The following is a 14,437-nucleotide window of genomic DNA, read 5'->3' as shown; positions in this document are numbered from 1 at the left end:
AAAGCACACAGATTCCCAAGATGCGTATTTTTACATACCAGCTTATTTCTATGTAAATTTAAATGGAAGAAGTGCTGCTTACAAATATATGCAAAGGCATAATGTTTTCATTAAATATTACTCATTAGCTCTGTAATCATATGGAGAATTTTCCACGCAGAAGAGGTCAGCTGGGGTCTGCAGCGGCCATTTTGTTTTTCTGCTGGTATCAGCTTGTTTTGCCTCCAATCTAATAAAATTCATGGCACAGATCTCCTTGAGGGCTTTAAAATGTTTTATTTTGTGGGCTCTTTGTATCAGGCTGAGTCTGAAGGTAGAGAATGAATAGGAAATATCAGAGGGGGCTCAGCCTGAAATGGAGAAACTGCCTATTTCGGTGCTAAGGGGCCAGAAATTGCTGCTAAGGATCGGCCGTACCTCTATACTCCTCTGATGCTATAGCGCTTCCTTCCTTCCAAGAATAGCAATCATGCTCCTAAACTAGTGTAGTGGGGTTATAGGTACTATGACAGGAAGAGATGGATCAGCAACAGAACAAGGAAAAGCTCTTCCCTGGGTCACTAATGGGTTTCCCAGTCCTCGGCAGTGGCACGGGCTCGGGCCAGCGATGATGTGCCACAGGAACCGCCAGTTCAGGGGCCACAATTTCTCGGTGGATATTTACCTAAAACCCCTTCCTACCTCATCGCAATTTGCGTCAGGCCTCCGAATTCCACTGGAATGCCTGCACCCTTTCCTGCGAGAAGGAGGGTTGTCACAGAGAGCCAAATCCCAGGGCAATTACTATCCCCAGATCTCCAAGTCCCGGGAAGATGAGCACATCCACTCCCAGGCCCTATTTGATTAAAATCTTAACAGGCTACACATCGTCACCATCTATCAATTAACAGAGGTATAGCCAGAAAAACGGGAGGCTAAATTCAGTTTGGTTAATAGCTATTCCTGAAAAAGGCTCGCATAAGTTTTACCGAAAATGAGGTACTTTCTCTCTGCTATTGAATTACACTCTCCTACTGTATTACCCTGCTCCTGACTCTATCATTTTACAATAACTATTTCCTCCATTTGATATTGTTACAGAGAGTAAATCAGAATTCATAAGTGATCAGTTCCTACCCTCTGGGAGGGAGGGATTACATGGAAATAATCCCTTTAATGTGCGCCTTGCCTCTAAGCATTTCACACAGCAGTAAATGGGTAAGCTGACTTTGAGCAATTAGGAAATTAAATGAAACTAATAAAATGTGTGTTTTAATATGTCTTGATGGTTATTTTGTTTGGGGATTAGTGAATATGAGGGAGTCTCTTTTTCATTTTGCATGGAGTCCAAGTGCACCACTTTAATAAATATTTCTGTCACTTTCCTCAAACTCCAAGCCTTTCTCTAATACTAAAATGTAGCTTTTGGCACAGACCATGGATTGTGATAAGATGACAACACAGGTGGGAGATCCAGTAGAATTTCAGGGGTCCTGGTGACTGAATATTCATGTAAGCCGATCGTACGGAGGAGGAGGAAGAGGAGGTCGCTGGCTCCACGGCCTGGTTTGCTTGGATGTGCAGGCATTTCCTTTCCACAAAGTAATGTCCTGAGAACAGCACATCTAGAACAAGACTGCGTCACCATGTGCCATATCACACTGTGGCACAGTGAGCACTTTCTCCAATGATCTCCTAGGATCCTGAGGTCAAGAGACCCCAGAGCCCACTATTAGATAGGAAGGTTGGCACTGAGAATTTGACCCTGTCACAGTCTCTCTGTATGTATTGTAGCCAAGGCCACACAGTGTGACCTTGTGTAGGAGAAAGCACAGAATACTTGGGGTCATAACCTGACTTGAAAATCAGACCATTTCTCTCCTCTGCTGTGTGACCTTAGACAACCCATTTAACTTCTCTGGGCTTCAATTTCCTATTCTGAAAGGCCGCAGTATTGCTGCTCTGCAGGACTCTGGGGCGCACGCTACATGGATAGCACCCCCTGGAGGCCACTCCATGGGTGCAAGGCAGGGCCTGAGAGCTGGGATGAAAATAAAACTTGCTTTACCTGCCTCAAAGCCTAATTTTGAAAATCCAATGAAACCATGCACAGAAAATCACTTTGTGAGAAATAAGCAGTACAAGAATGCCTGCTGTTGTTGCTGCTCTTTGGAGGATAAGAATGGATGAAACACAGGCATGTATATTCCTGTGTAACTTCGATGAGTTCTGAGGGTTTGTGTGGTCACTTTGGGACATCATTTTAGTCGGAAGGGGTACAGCAGAAGAGACGCATGCTTAGAGCCTCAGCTATAACAATAACCATCTTCACAGCTACCTGCCATTACATACAAGTACTGTCCACTCTTTCCTTTGGTCATCATAGCAATTTTTTAAATTGGTATGATCATCCTAATTTTACATCATCATCGTCACATCCCATATTCATCTATCACTTTCAACATTTCCCATGCTGTTTTTCACTTAGTTCAATTTTAGAGCTAGAAGACACTTTCAGAAACATCCATTAATATCCCCTATTTAATAGGCAGAAACTTTATGGTTCTGAGAAGTTACAAGCCTTGTTCAAGTTTACCCAGGTGTTTAATGGTAGAAGTAGGGCTGTAAGTACACTGACTAACTATCAGTTTACTACTTTTCTCACTAAATCTGTGTCTGGTGTGTTTTCCAGTTTAGTAAACCTACTTAGTGCCTTCTTTTGGCCTAAGAGTCCAATGGCAAAGCATCCTTAGTCCAAGGGGACTACCAGGCTGTCTTCCCTCAGCCTCCTCTCTCCATGGTGCTCAATGTTATCTCCTGAATAAAGTGAAGGCAAAGAATAGAGGAGCTCAGACTTCCAATCGAGATGGTGAAGTGGGTAAAAGCTGTGTTTACCTCCTACCATGGACGATACAAATTGCAACTAAATTGTAGAAAAACCATCACTCAGAATTACCTAAAGACTACTCGAAGAGAAGTCGCATAACTAAAGACACAAAGAAGCGACACCAAGACAGGGGGTTTGTGAAACATGTAGGTCCCACACCCACGGTGTGGTGATTAAGAATTGGGAGGGATATCTCGGCTACACAGGTCCCCTCCTAAGGAGTGAGGGCTCCCAGCCCCACACTTGGCTCCCAAGCCCAAGACTCCAGTGCTGGGAAGAAGAGTCCCCTTAACATCTGGAATTACCAGCAGGGATTATATCTGAGTGAGACAGAGGGCTGCTGGAGACCTAGGAGCCCTCTTAAAGGACCCTTAAAGGTCCTGAGCATAGACTCACTCACTCACAAACTCACTCACTCTAGGCTCCAGCCAGGGGCATCGGCCTGAAAAGTGCCAGCAACATACAGGGAGGAATTAAATTGACTAGCTCCTGGGCTAGGACAGGAGGGCAGGGCAGCTCTTGTTTTTCTGGATTTTTACTCTGCTCTTTCACTTGGGACATGTTTGGCTGGCAGGTGCAATTGTTCCTTGGTTGACCCCTCCTCCCACTCAGCTGGCACAGTGCAGGCAGGCACCAAATCTGTGCTGTCCATTAACCTGGCTAACACCCTTTACCCTGCCTGGCGATTCCCTGAGACCTGCCACAGCCAATTAATGTGCCCAGCCCAAACCTCTTCTGGTGGCTTTTCTACATAAGAAACCTGCCTAGGTTCATGTTGTGCACCTTCCTAAAATTTCTCAACAATCCACAAACCTTGAACAAGCAGCAGCTGGCCTTGGCATTCTCTGCACTTCTTGCTAGTGGCTCTACACCCAGCACAAGAAGTAACCAGCCTCAACTTGCATTGTAACACCCATCAGGTGGCCCTATACCTGGCATAAGTGGTTGCCAGTCTTGGCTTGGAATGTTTCTTCAAGTAAGCAGCAATAAGCCTGAAACAGTGGCAGCTCCTCTCAGCTCACGTGGTGGTGCCCACCAAAGGGTCCCAAGCTTGGCACAGTGGCAGCGAGCCTCAGTTCAAATCACAGCCTCTCCCAAATGCCTCTAAGCCCAGCCCAGTAGCTACCAACAGTAGGTCACTTAGTAGTTCCTACCAGTTGGCACTGGGCTGAACACAAGTGGCAACTGATCTGGATCTGCACCAGAGCATCACCCAAACAGCTTCACAAATGATACCCCTGGAAGGTGAACTTCGTTGGCACCAGAGCCCAGCTAAAGTGACTCCTGCAATATGGGGTCATTCCCATTCCCTGCACAACACATCTCTGCTGTAGTCAGGTCTTACAGCCAGTCAGCCTGAAGATCAATCCCACATACTGAGATGCCAAAAATAATCAAGTACAGACTACAACAGGAGGGCACACACAACACACATAAGTGACACCTCTGGAATACCCAGCTCAGGTGAACAGGGAGACTATGTAACCAGGTCCCACAGGACACCTACCACATAGGGCCACTCTACCAAAATGGAGAGGCATAGCAGAACTACCTAATATATAGGAAAAAACTCAGTCATCCAAAATGAAGTGACAAAAACCAAAAAACAAAAAACAAAAACATGTCCCAAGTGAAAGAGCAGAGTAAAAATCCGGAAAAAGAATGAAATAAAATGGAGACAAGCATTCTACCAGATAGAGTTCAAAATGCTGGTTAAAAGAATGTTCAGTGAACTTAGGGGAAGAATAGATTAACTCAGTGAGAATTTCAACAAAGAGACAGAAAACATAAAAAAGAACCATTCAGAAATAAAGACTATCATAACTGAAATGAAGAATAGATTAGATGAAATCAATAGCAGATTTGATGAAGCAGATGTCATAATCAGTGATTTGGAAGACAAGACAGCAAAAAAACCCATTCAGAAGAGCAAAAAGAAAAAAAAAGAGTTTTTTTAAAAAAGAGGATAGTTTAAGGGAGCTCTGGGACAACATTAACTGTAACAACATTCACACCATATGGTACCAAAAGTAAAAGAGAGAAAGAAAGGAATTAAAAAACTATTTGAAGAAATAATGACTGAAAACTTCCCTAAACTGTTGAAGGAAATAGACATACAAGTCTAGGAAGCACAGAGAGTCACAAATAAGATGAACCCAAGGAGGCCCACATTAACACCCATCATAATTAAAATGCCAAAGGTTAAAGACAAAGAGAGACATCAAAAGATACCTTGAGACAGGTGAAAACACAATGACCCCAAATTGATGAAACACAGCCAAAGCAATTCTAAGAAGGAAATTCATAGTTATACAGGCCTACCTTAAGAAACAAGAAAAATATCATATAAACAATTTAAAATTACACCTAAAATAATTAGAAAAAGAATAAAACCCAAAGTGAGAAAGAAAAAAATAAAGACCAGATTGGAAATAAACAAATGAGAGTCATATATGTATGATAAATCAAGGGATCAATGAAGCCAAGAGCTGGTTCTTTGAAAAGCTAAGCAAATTGATGATTTCTAAACTAGACTCACCAAAAAAATTAAATATGAGAGAGAGTCAGAGACAGAGAAGACCCACATAAATACAATCAGAAATGAAGAGGAGAAGTGATAAATGACACCACAGAAATACAAAGAATTTTAAGAAAATACTACTGATAGTTATGTGCCAACTAATTGGACAACCTGAAAGAAATTGATAAAGTCCTAGAAACAAACAATCTTACAAGACTGAATCAAGAAGAAACAGAAAATCTGAACAGACCAATAACTACTAAAAACTATAATCAGTAATAATAAACTCCTAAAAAATAAATTTTTGGAACAGATAGCTTTACAGGTGAATTTTAACAAACATCCAAAGAAGAATTAACACCTATCCTCAAAGTAGTTTAAAAAGTTGAGGAGGAAAGGCCCCCAAGCCCATTTTATGAGGCCTGCTTCTAAAACCAGACAAAGGCATTACAAAAAAAAGTTATAGACCAATATTCCTGACGAACATAGATGCAGAAATTCTCAACATAATATTAGTAGACCAAATCCAGCAACATATTAAAAGGGTAATACATCATGATCAAGTGAGATTTATTCCTGGGATGCAAGGTTAATTCAATATACACAAATCAATTAATGTGATACAACACATAAGATTGTGAAAAGCTGAAAGCTATTTCTTTAAGATCAGGAACAAGACAAGGATGCTCATTTTTACCACTTTTATTCAACACAGTATTGGAAGTCCTAGCCAGAGGGATTAGATAAGAAATAGAAATAGAAGGCATCCAAATTCAAAAGGAAGAATTAAAAATTTAATTAATTGCAGGTAACATGATACTATAGTATACAGATAACCCTAAAGAATCTACAAAAAATATATTAGAACCAATAAATGAATTCATTAAAGTAGTAGGATACAAAATTAATATAGGGAAATCAGTTGCATTTTATACACCAATAATGACCTATCAGAAGGATAAATTAAGAAAACAATCCTATTTACAATTGCATCAGAAAATATAAAATGTGTGGCAATGAAAACTAACCAAAGAGGTAAAAGATCTGTATTTGGAAAATTATATGACATTGGAGGAAGAAATAGAAGAAGATATAAATAAATGGAAACCTATACTGTGCTCATGGATAGGAAGAATTCACATCATTAATTTTTTTTATGTCACATCATTAAAATGTCCATACTATCAAAAGCAATCTATAGATTCAATGCAATCCCTAACAAAATACCAACTGCATTTTCACAGAACTTGAAGAAATAATCCTAAAATTTATATGGAACCACGAAGACTATGAATAGCCACAGAAATCTGAAAAAAGAGCAAAGTTAGAGATTTCATGCTACCCAATATCATAGCATACTACAAGGTATAGTAACTATATCAGCATGCTACTGATATAGTTATATAAAAAAGACACATAGATTAATGGAACAGAATAGAGAGCCTAAAAATAAACCAACAACTATATGGCCAATTAATCTATGTCAAAGGAGGCAAGAATATGCAATGGGGTAAGGACAGTCTATTTAATAAATGGTGTTGGGAAAACTGGATACGTCCAAAAAATGAAACTAGACCAGTTTCTTACACAATATACAAGAATAAGTTCAAAATGATTTAAAGATGTAAGTGTAAGATTTGAAATTATAAAACTAGGAGGAAGCATAGGCAATAAACTCTTTGACATTGTTCTTATTAATATCAGTTTGGATATGTCTTCTCAGGCAAGGGAAACAAAAGAAAAAATAAGCAAAGGGGACTACATCAAACTAAAACATTTTTGCACAATGAAAGAAACTATCAACAAAACAAAAAGACAACCTACTGAATGGTGGAAGATATTTTCCAATGATACATTCAATAAAGGATTAATATCTAAAATATATAAGGTATTCATACAACTTAACACAGACACACAAGGAAACCAATTAAAAAATGGGCAGAGGTCCTAAATAGATATTTCTCCAAAGAGGACATATAGATGACAAATAGACATATGAAAAAAATGCTGAACATCATCAATCATCAAAAAAATGCAAAATAATACCAATGAGCTATCATTTTACCCCTGTCACAATGGCTATTATCAATAAATCAACAAACAAGTGTTGGTGAGGATGTGGAGAAAAGGGGACCCTTGTGCACTGTTGGTGGAATTACAAATTCTTAACAATCACTACGGAAAACAGTATGATGGTTCCTCAAAAAATTAAAAATAGAACTAGCATATGACCCATTATCCTACTTATGGGTATTTAAAGAAATCCAATACTCTAATTGAAAAGATATATGCACCCCTAAGTTAATTGAAGCATTATTTACAACTAGAGGCCTGGTGCACGAAATTCATGCACAAGGGGCGGGGGGTGTCCTTCAGTCCAGCCTGCAACCTCTCCAATCTTGGACACCTTGAAGGATGTCCGATTGCCCGTTTAAATGGGCAGTCGGACATCCCTCTCATAATCCAGGACTGCTGGCTCCAAACTGCTCGCCTGCCTGCCTGATTGCCCATAAGTGCTTCTGCCTGCCAGCCTGATCACCCCCTAACCACTCCCCTGCCAGCCTGATCGATGCCTAACTGCTCCCCTGCCAGCCCGATTGCCCCTAACTGCCCTCCCCTGCAGGTCTGATCACACCCAACTGCCCTCCCCTGCTGGTCCAGTCACCCCTAACTGCCCTCACTTGCCAGCCTGGCTGCCCCTAACTGCCCTCCCCTGCTGGCCCAATTGCCCCTAACTGCACTCCCCTGCCAGCCTGGTCACCCCCAACTGCCCTCCCCTGTTGACCTGGTTGCCCCAAACTGCCCTCCCTTGCAGGCCTTGTTCCCCCCAACTGCCCTCTCCTGCAGGCCTGGTTCCCCCCAACTGCCCTCCCCTATTGGCCTGGTTGCCCCTAACTGCCTCCCCTGTAGGCCTAGTTCACCCCAACTGCCCTCCCCTGCAGGCCTGGTCACCCCCAACTGTCCTCCCTTTCAGGCCTGGTCCCTCCCAACTGCCCTCCCCTGCTGGTCTGATCACCCACAACTGCCCTCCCCTGCAGGCCATCTTGTGATGGCCATCTTGTGACCACATGGGGTGGCCATCTTGTGTTGGAGTGATGGTCAATTTGCATATTACACCTTTATTAGATAGGATAGCCAAGACATAGAAGCAACCTAAGTGCCCATTGATAAACAAGTAAAGAAGTGGTACATACATAAAATGGAATATTACTCCTCCATAAAAAAAAAGAAATCTTGCCATTTGTGACATGGATGGACCTCAGAGAGTATAGTGTATGAAATTAGACAGAGGAAGACAAGCATACCATATGATTTCACTTTTTTTGAAATCTAGATAACAAACAAACAAAAATACAGAAACAAACTGATAGATATAGAGGACAGACTGACGGTTGCCAGAGGAGAGGGGGTTTGGTGGTCTGGGTGAATAATGGGAAGGGTTAATGGTAACCTTTGTAAATGGTAGTTACAAAATAATCATGAGGATGTAAAGTACAACACAGGGCATATAGTCAGTAATCCTATATAATAAAAGCCTAATATGCTAAGTGTCCGGTTGTCCAGCCAGCCATTTAACCAATCAAAGCATAATATGTTAATGATATGCTAAGGCTGCTCAACCGCTTGCTATGATGTGCACTGACCACCAGGGGGCAGACAGTTGACCGGTCGACCAGTTGCTATGATGTGCTCTCACCACCAGGGAGGAGATGATCTGACCAGTAGTTTAGCTTGCTACTGGGGCCTGGCTGATCGGGACTGAGTGAGATGAGCCGGCCATGCCCTGTAGCCCTCCTGCAGTCCCTCCCTGGCTGGCCAACCTCTTGCATCCCTCTTCAGCCCCAATTGTGCACCAGAGGGGTCCCTCGACCTGGCTTGCGCCCTCTCACAATCTGGGACCCCTCAGGGGATGTCAGAGAGCCAGTTTCAGCCCCATCCTTCGAGCCAGGCCAAGGACCTCACTGGTGTATGAATTTGTGCACTGAGCCTCTAGTATTATAATACCTATGTATGGTGTCAGATGTGTACTGGACTTATTGGGATGATCACTTTGTAAATGTCTAATCACTATTTTGTACACCTGAAACTGATACAATATTGTATGTCAACTATAATTTAAAAATTTTAAAAAGGTAAAAGGATAGAGGAGCTCAAAGATCCCTGCTCAGCGTGGCTGCCTATCTACCTGAGAGCTGGTCGATTGAGTCAAACCGACTTTGAATCAGATAATGGCTTATTTAGTATTCAGGTTCTTCCTCTTATGAAGATTGACTAGGTAAGACCGACTTAGGACTCAATTGCCTCTAAATTTTTTTGCCTCAGGATAGACTGCAGAAACCAAGACTAGGGATATTTTACTTGCTGAGCAGACGTTAGTTTGTTAGCTTGAAATAGGAAAACTTAGCAGAGCTCCACTCCAATGTTCTTAGAGGTAAGTGGTATCTCAAATCCCCAGTAATCAACTCTTCCAAAACTTTTGCTCATTGAGAATGAGGACTAGTGTCTTATACATAGTAGGTCTGTCATAATTATTTGCTGAATGAATACAAAAATGGATTTAAGACTGAAAAACAATCTGCTTTATCTGTGCTTGATCTAGACAAATTTAGATTAGTTCTTTCATATTATTTGTGGCATTATTATTATAATATTATTTACTCTGTAAAATGAGTTACAATATAGCACCATAATATATTACTTCTCAATAACTATTTGCTATAAGCATTGAGACCTTCCAACTGAGTTTAAAACTTAAGGGTAGGACTGCATAAATTTGGGGAAAGAGCAGATAATATGGCCATTTTTTAATAATAATTTTCCCCCAATCTATGATAGAACTGTAGTTAGTTGATTCATTCATTAATTCACTATCTAAATTTTCACATTTCATAAAAATTTTTACTTCTGAACTATCCCTTCAAATCACTGAAAGTAGAAATGTAGAGAATTTCCATTTCATTTGATTATTTGTCCCATCTTTAATCCTTAATTAAGACTTACTTAATGGGAAGGTATAGCTTCCCTCTCCTCATTAATATTGTATTCTTTTGATTAGTGCAAATTGCATTATAAGGCAAATGTGAGAATGTCTTTATTCTATAGTAAACTCAATCACTTTATATGGTGGTACAAGCCAACAAACATGTTCAGCTCATTAAACTGAAGAAACAGACTCGTGGGCCTTTGCATTGTTTTCCTTGCACATGAAGAAAAAGTGAGCACGGCTGTTGCCAACCTTGCTCACTCGCTCCACCTTTACTCCAGCTGAGTGATGGTATAAGGGACAGGAGATAGGGAAGTCATAAGAAACATTTTCATTTCAATTCCTATCTCCCTGCCTTTCCCCACTCAATGCTACCATAGATTCTTCCAAGACAAACCATAGCCCCTAATGCCATATCGCATAGTCAAGCTAAACCACATGGCCTTCCTCAAATTTATTTCACATTCCGTTAGCTTGCATGTAATTTGCACAATAGACATAGTTGATCTGGTAACTGAAGTTTCCTAGGAACAAATGTAAATATATTACACAGTGGTTTGAGTTGACTTTTCCTTGTTGGGTCATTGTACCCTGCTGATAGATAGGATGGGGCACTAATTTGTCTTTTCAAACATCAAGCAAGCATGCCAGTAGCCTTTGCCTGGCCCCCTGGGGTGAGCAAATACTTTTTAACTACAGCAGTGTACTAACAGGCAAATCACTGAGTTCAGCGCTCCCTTGATCCAAAGGGTTTGGTATAAATGAGGAACAGGCAGCAATATTGCTAGTCATCTCTGAATTGCAACAACTTTTGAGGATACCCTTTAAAGAAAGATCATAAAACCTATTTCTTTTTCTTAAATTTTCAGTTTTAGGAATAACACAGAGTTCATATTTATCACTTAAAAAAGGTCATTCAAAACCTGCATCTGAGGTAAAATTTCCTAAACCTTTTGTAAGATATTGGGTTTTAAATGTTTTCTTGAGGGCACTGAGTTTACTGAGAGACTTGGAGGTGCTGTAGACTCCGTCCTTTCCAGGAGCCCACTCTCATAGGGGACGACGTCAATCCTGGGAGGGAAGGTCATGCCTGAAAGGAGTGTGTTAGCGGCAAGCAGTTTGGAAACCTAATTTCCGGGTTAGTCTTTCAGTTCTACCGTGAAACCCTGACATCCTGGTTAGAAAGCCTGACCCAGGGTAATGTGGAAACTATCCCATGATGGCAGGTTACGATTTTTAGTTTATTATTTTTTTTGGGGGGGGGGGTCACATTTATATTATTGAAGGATAATAAAGTGATAACAGAATAAACATTATAAGATGTGATCACTTGATTAGCATAGGTTTGCTTTGGATTTACTGGTATCTTAATGCCATCTTCATAACTTCCTCCATATTGCAGAACTCTCCTGAATATTTATGAACTGTTTTGACAGAAACTTGATGTTCTTTACTGCTCTGTCTCATTCTATGTATCTGCTGACTTATCTGAAGAAAAACGCATAAAAGCATTGGGTCTGTTACAGAAAAACATGTATAAATTAGTAGAACAAGGAGGAAGAAAGGCTCTGTATCAGAACGATGAGGTAGAATGAAAAATCCTTTCAGTGTCATCAAATAAGAAAACGAATCCACTCTCAAGAGCAGATATGTTAACAGAGCCTCCCTTAGAAGAATTTGAGCTAAAAGATAACATATCGTGTGCTTATTTTACCTTCAGAAATAACACTTTGAGTCCCTGTGGAATCAGTAGGGCCAAGTACTTTTCTTGTATGTGTTCTGTTGTTGTTTGTTTTTATTTTTAGCTACTTCTCTCTGAACCCTGGAAAGTCTGATTTGAGAATTTACAACCAGTGTATCCAAAGGGAATGCTGCATAGCCAATTCTGAACTCTGATTAAGAAGTGTCAGAAGATAATTCCAGTGGATTTCTTAGTTCCCAGAGAGGAAAAAGAAAAAGGCAAGCTGTTGCAGTAATAATAATAATAATAATAATAATAATAACAACAAGGAAATAAGGAACCAATTGCAGATACTGATTCAAACCTAGGCACAGTTATTTGGAACGGCATGTCTGCCTTTATGACTATCATTCCCAATAGTGAATTGATCAATCAATAATCAATACTGATTACTAAATATTCAAAAGTGTTAAATAGGTCATTACAGAGAACCAGATTCCAATTCAGCATATTTAAATACTTCTAGAAATGTATGTATAAAACAGATCCAGACTTTAAGGTCTCCCACATTTTTTCCACTTAAGAAATTGTATTTCATTTTTTCTTGTAATCATGGTTCAGGTATTACTCCCACACCCCACACCATGGAAGCAGTGGTTTTAGAATAGTTTTTGTATGTCAATATCCTTTTCCTATAATGAAGAAATACTGGTTAAAAGAAGCACCTAAGGAGTGCTGTAATATTGAGGGATATTACATCACAAGAATGAGCCCAGAGATTTGTGAAAGTGACTAAATCAAGAAATCTTAAAGCCTTGCTTTACAAGGTTCCTATAGTTTGGAAGTTTTAAGGCAGGAAAGGTAAACATTTTGGTATTTATCATAGTGCTAGAAAGGAGAAATGGACACAATTGAAGGTTATGTCATAGTAGAACATGAAATGATGCCAAGAAATAAGTATTAACAATCTTAAAACTACCTGAAGTGAATCTCTCTTCTCTGAAGATCAAATGAATAGTAAGATGTCACTCTCAAAGCTTCCTCATTACCTTGGTGGTAAGGAGACCAATCAACATAAATACTTGATATTGGCATAGTTAATCCATTATCCTCAAATTTTACATGGTTCAATATTTGCCATTTAAAACTAGATACACATTGAGATTCATGTTATGCCTAGCATGACTTCAGTATCAATGTATTGCAATTTTTGTTTGTTTTTGTTATTCTCATAGTAAATCTTACCCTCCTACTTTCTGTGGGAAAAAAGTGGAAAATGCTTATAAGTTACTCCTGAAATTTAAATCTTTCCCCATTCTGAACAGCCCTTTTATTTTAAGGGACGGTAAATGGATAAGGAAAACAATAATAATTGTGGTGTAAACTTTTTCATTTGTTTTTTGAAAGTTACACAGGGTATTTTGTATTATTCTAGTCACAGTGAAACTAAAACACTGGATATGTTTAATGCACTTATATAATAATGCTTCACACAAATAACAATAAAATGCACACAAATAGTGCAATTAATCATTCCTGATTGTTTTTAAAAGGGCTACTCTATGATGGAAGATTAACATCAGCTGTCACCAGGAGCTACGTCAAAATGTTTAAGTGATGTTGTTGAGAGATAAACAAAAATAACAAAACCAGAAAGGCTCGACAAAGATCATTTGGCTATGTACCTCAAAAGATCTTTCTGTTTTAGAGAAAGTGAAACAAAAAGAGGATCCTGCTCAACCAATCTCTTGCTTTCTCAGATTGAAGCACTGTCAACACCACAGATGCTCTATTGGAAACAGTTGGCTCTCCTCCTCTATGACTCTGTGAGGGGTCTTGAAAAATTCCATCCAAGAATGTCACAAGGTGTGCAAAACTATTTTAGCCATTGTAGAAAGTGAGTGGTTATCCCATGTCAAGAAATTAATTTGGGAGTTAAAACCCAATGAATAGAATAAGGAGGGATAAAATTTTCTGTGATCAATTACTGGCCCTTCCAGAACCTTCCCTGCTAATATGTTTAAGCACATCTTGGGAACTTCCTGGGGCCTCATGGGTCTAGTGATAATTTAAATAAAATATTTTTATTGATTTCAGAGAGGAAGGGAGAGGGAAAGAGAGAGACAGAAACATCAATCATGAGAGAGAATCATTGATCGACTGCCTCCTGCACACCCGCCATTGGGAATCGAGCCAGCAACCCGGGCATGTGCCTGGACCTGGAATCGAACCATGACCTCCTGGTTCATAGGTTGATGCTCAACCACTAAGTCATGTCAGCTCGGCTAGTGATAATTTATTCCTAGTGAATTACCATAAGAAAAAGTTCTAATACACTGCTATTTTATTTTGGCTTTTGTAACTACTAACTGTGGTGGTATTTGA

General features: G+C 39.8%; 1 protein-coding gene across 7 annotated transcripts in view; it reads right to left on the bottom strand.

Annotated features, from left to right (window-relative positions):
• Positions 1 to 14,437, bottom strand: part of NPAS3 (neuronal PAS domain protein 3) — a 901,514-nt gene that overhangs the window by 121,951 nt on the left and 765,126 nt on the right. The window lies entirely within an intron of this gene.

This window comes from Myotis yumanensis, unplaced genomic scaffold, assembly GCF_028538775.1.
Source record: "Myotis yumanensis isolate MYYU_CA2020_CCGP unplaced genomic scaffold, mMyoYum1.0.hap1 SCAF_1, whole genome shotgun sequence".
NCBI classification, from domain to species: domain Eukaryota; kingdom Metazoa; phylum Chordata; class Mammalia; order Chiroptera; family Vespertilionidae; genus Myotis; species Myotis yumanensis.
This window is presented reverse-complemented; position numbering and strand designations above follow the sequence as displayed.